Consider the following 5,299-nt stretch of genomic DNA (forward strand, 5'->3'; position numbering starts at 1 on the left):
AAATGGCCACCACCCTATTGCTGTTGAGTCGATTCCGACTCATAACAACCCTATTTGTTGTTTTGTTAAGTGTTGTTGAGTTGATTTGGACTCATAGTGACCCTGTATATGGTTTCTGAGGAGCAACTGGAGGGTTTGAACTGTCAACTTTTTGGTTAGTAGTCCAGTGCTTAACCAGTGCCACACCAGGACTCTAGCAACCCTTTGTTAAGTGCCATTGAGTCTGTTCCGATTCATAGTGACCCAGTATAGGACTCCTATTGTTGTTAAGTGTCATGGGTTCTGACTCATAGTGACCCTGTGGATTTCTGAGGAGTAGCTGGTGGGTTTGAACTATTGACCTCGTGGCTCAAACTGACATTGTGGTCCAGCACATTATCCCACAACACCACACCAAGGACTCCTATTTGTTGTTGTTAAGTACTGTCAAGTTGGTTCTGATCCATAGTGACCCTGTATAGGGTTTCCTAGGAGCGGCTGGTGAGCTTGAACTGCCAACATTGCGGTTCAAACCAACCTTGCATTCCAGCACATTAACCCACAGCACCACACCAAGGACTCCTATAAGACAGAGTAAAATGGTCCCATATTCTGGAAGCAGACTGCTGTGCTTCTTTCTCTCACAGAGCTGCTGGTGGGTTTGAACCACTGACCTCTTGATTACCAACCAAGCATTTTAACCACTGTATCACTAGGGCTCCATAAAATGGCCACCAGTGTGCAGGTGATCAAATTCCCTTGACCTAGACATTCTCAGTTTGTCTATGTTAGCCCTTCTCATTTTGCTGATAGTTTTTATCCAAGTCAGTAGTCTCTTTTAAAACCAATTCAAAGGTTTTTATTGAATACTTACTAGGTAGGCAAAAACACAGGAAGAGAGAAATTATGGAGATAGAATGTGGCGCTGTGGGATAAAGCTCTGAACTACAAGGTCCATTTGAACCATAGGCCGGTGGTTCAAATTTACCAGCTGCTCCTTGGAAACCCTATACAGGGTCACTATGAGTCAGAACTGACTGGACAGCACTTAACAACAACAACATGCAAGGCACTGTCCTAAACCCAACTATTGTCCCTTACATCAACACAATGGCGATGGTGTGGCAGGATGAACCCTTTACAGATGAGAAAGCAGCTAGGAGAAGGCAGGGATGCATCCAGTCATGCAGTAAGAGGCAGGGCGAAGCTTTGAACCCAGGTCTTTCCTGATGCCAATGCCTCCGCTTCTGTGCCCTGGTCTTCAAAGTGACCAGTAGAATAAGGCTTACCTGAGCACTTCACAAAATGCAGATGACAGGCTCCACCCTACAGCTATTGAATCCAAATTTCTGGGAGTTGGACTCAGTGTTATTTTCTCCGTCTTGGTTTTGTTTGCTTGTTGCAAACATACACAACAAAACATATACCACCTCAACAATTTCTACAGGTGTGATTCACTGACATTGGTTGCATTCTTCAAATTGTGCCATCTTTTTCAACAACCTATTCCAAACTATTTCACCACCATTGTCACACACTCACTGCCGCTAAGCTTCTCATCTGTACTTTGAAGTTGCTGTTGGTAATTTGATCATATCCAGATAATTCTTTAAAAGCGTACAGGTGCCCCTTGAACAACATGGCTTTGAACTTCATAAGTCCATTTATATATGGATTTAAAAAAATAAATATATTGGAAAAGTTTTTGGAGATTTGTGACGATTTGAAAATATTCACAGGCCTAGAAATATTAAAAAAAATAAAATAAAAGGCAGTATGGCATAAATGCATAAGATGTATGCAAATAAAATATATTTTATCATTTATCATATACATAAATCATTATAAAAAGTTTAAATTTATCCAACCTTTTGCATACAGAGCGCATACATGACACCATTCCCAGCCAAGAGAAATGTAAACAAACAAAAAGATACAGTATTAAATCAAAACTGCAGAAAATGAACTGTAGTTCCTATTGTACTATAGTGCTACTGGCTGAGCATTGGGCTGCTCTCCACAAGGTCAGAGGTTCAAACTCACCAGTTGCTTACAGGGAGAAAGATGAGGCTGTCTGCTGCAGTGAAGATTTACAGTCTGAGGAAGTCTAAGGGGCAGTTATCCTCTATCCAAGTTGCAACGAGCCGGAGCCGGAATTCACTCACTAGTCCTGAGGTTGGTTTGGGTTTACATGCTGTACAAGTGTAACACTTTCATAGCCACTTCCTGTTGCTGTTGCAAGTATTCTCTTAAACTGCTATGTGAGCAGAATCATCTCTGTGTAAGCAGATTGTCTCTTCAGTAAATTGCTATCTCAGTAAAAAGTGATCTCTTGAGATTCTCGAGTATTTTTCATCATGTTTAGTACAATACCTTGAATAACACCTTGGGGCCCATACAAAGTGCCACAAGTGATGCTGGAATTTCTCCTAAGGAGCAGAGAAAATTCATGACATAACAAAAAATTGAATTGCTTAATATGTCCCATACATAGAGTGAGGTCTGCAGCTGCGGTTGCCTGCCATTTCAAGATAAATGAATCCTGTGTCAGGACCACTGTGAAAAAAATAAAATAGGAAATTCATGAAGCTCTAGCTGTACCTTGCCAGCAGGTGCTAAAACCTTGCACTTTTTGTGAAATCCCTTTTTATCTCCTATTTAAAATGCAGTTTTTATATGGCTTCACATAACAACACTTAACTTCACATAACACTTAACAACACTTAACAACCATAACAAGTGCCATTGAGTCGGTTCTGAACCATAGCGACCCTATAGAGGGTTTCTGAGGGGTGGCTGGTGAGCTTGAACTGTCAAACTTGCAGTTCAAACAGCTGTACATTAACACACAGTGCCACACCAGAACTCCATATAATACATTTAACCTACAAAATATGTGTTAATTGACTATCTTATGGGTAAGACTTCTGGTCAACAGTGGGCTATTAAGTTTTCGGTGGGGAGGGTGTCAGATGTTACACAGGGATTTTCAATATGGGAGTCAAAGCCCCTAACCCTATGTTATTTAAGAGTCTGCTGTATAATGCTTAATACAGACATTCTTTTCTAATCAGGCTAAAGTATTATTTGGTTGGAGGATGACTTCAGGGGATGGTTTTGGTCCAAGGTTTAAAGATTTCCTCATAGTTACAGGTTTGGGATGGGGAGTGTTATTGGGCCTCAATGGCTTCTGGAAACCCAACGCAAGCCCTCCAGGACATTCTGATGTGCACAGAAGTGTGAGACATGTTGACCTTCAGGCGCTCAGAGACAGATGGTGATGAACTCAAACCAGTACAAACACCAATAACTACAGTTAAGGCACACTACAATAGTGTCGGAGAAGGAAGATTTATTCTGGGGGGTTCTGAAAGGTTTCATGAAAGAAGTGACATTAGAACTTTAAAGATCATAAATGGAAGAAAAGAATTTTCTGGCAAGGAGGTCAGAAAGTGCCTGTTCTTCAAATGTCACGAATGTCAGGATTGTGGGGCAAAGGGCCAGTTTCTGAAGGACCTTGCCAGTCAGACTGAGTGGTATGGCACTTGTCCCAGAGGCCATGGGGAGTCATGGAAGGCTTTTGAGTCAAAGTCCCAGTATGTCACTGCCTAACAACAGCATTTTCTTACTCACTATGGTCTACAAACTAATAGTCCACACCAAAGATGCCCATGTTGCAATTCCTGGAACCTGTAAGTATGTTATGTTACATACCAAGGAAAAATTAAAGTAGCAGGTAGAATTAAGGGTCCAGATGGAATTAAGGTTGTTAATCAGCCGACCTTGAGATGAGGAGATAATCTTGGGTGATCCAAGTGAGACCAATGTAATCACTGAAGCCTTATAAGTAGAAGAGTGGGGGATGAAGGAGAGTCAGTGTTAGAGATTTGAAGGTGTGGTGCCGTAGGATAAGCACTGACTGCTAACCGCAAGGTCAGTGGTTCAAACCCACCAGCTGCTCCTTGGAAACCCTATATTGAGTCAGAACTGACTCGACAGCAATTAATAAGCTTATAGCTTTGAAGATAAAGGAACCAGGAACGCAGGCAGCCTCTTGTTGTTGCTGTGTGATTGTGAGTCGATTTCCACTCATAGCAACCCTGTATAGGGTTTCTAAGAGCAACTTTGCACTTAGAAGTCCAGCGCTTATTCTACAGTGCCACACCAGGGCTAATAGGCAGCCTCTTGTTGTTGTTGTTGTTTGGTGTTGTGGAGTCAGTTCCTACTCATAGTGACCCTATGCACAAAAGAATGAAACATGCCTGGTCTTGTGTCATCCTCAGTTACGCTTGAGCCCATTGCTCCTACCACTGTGTCAATTCATCTCGTTGGGAGTTTTCCTCATTTCCATTGACCTCCACTTTACCAGAAATGATGTCCATCTTTAGGGACTGGTCCCTCCTGATAATATGTTTGAAGTATGAGAGACAAAGTCTGGCCATCCTGGCTTCTAAGGAACATTCTGGCTCTACTTCTTCAAACACAGATTTGTTTGTTCTTCTAGCAGTCCATAGCACTTTATGCACCAACTGTCCAACATATTCATTGTCCAACTTTCACATGCTATGGGATTATTGAAAATGCCATGGCTTGGGTCAGGTGCACCTTAGTCCTCAAACTGACATCTTTGCTCTTCAACACTTTCAAAAGGTCTTCTGCAGCAGATTTACCTAATTCTACATCACTTGATTCTTTGACTGCTGCTTCCATGAGTGTTGACGGTGGATCCAAGCAAATGAAGATCTACCGTCAACACTCATTGAAGGAACAGTCATGAAATACAATGACATATTGCATTCTCCAGACCCTGGAGAAAAACATCATTTTTAGTAAAGTGGAGGGTCAGCAAAAAAGAAGCTCTCCAATGAGATCGAGATGGATTGGTACAATGGCAACATCACTGAGCTCAAACGTAACAATTGTGAGGCTGGTGCAGGACTGGGCAGTGTTTTGTTCTGCTGTACATAGGGTCCCTATAAGTTGGAACCAATTCAATGGCACCTAACAACAACAACATTTCTGAGAGGGTCTATGTCTAGATCATGAGGAATCTGTACCTGGACCAAGAGGCAGTTGTTCGAACAAAACATGGGAACACTGAATGGTTTAAAATTAAGAAACGTGTGCGACAAGATTGTATGCTTTCACCATACTTATTCAACCTGTATGCTGAACAAATCATCCGAGAAGCTGGGCTCTATGAAGAAAAACATGGCATCAGGATTGCAGGAAGACTCATTAACAACCTGAGATATGCAGATGATACAACCTTGCTTGCTGAAAGTGAAGAGGACTTAAAACATTTACTGATGAAGATCAA

The sequence above is a fragment of the Chrysochloris asiatica genome, unplaced genomic scaffold (genome assembly GCF_000296735.1).
Source record: "Chrysochloris asiatica unplaced genomic scaffold, ChrAsi1.0 scaffold00047, whole genome shotgun sequence".
In the NCBI taxonomy this organism is placed as follows: domain Eukaryota; kingdom Metazoa; phylum Chordata; class Mammalia; order Afrosoricida; family Chrysochloridae; genus Chrysochloris; species Chrysochloris asiatica.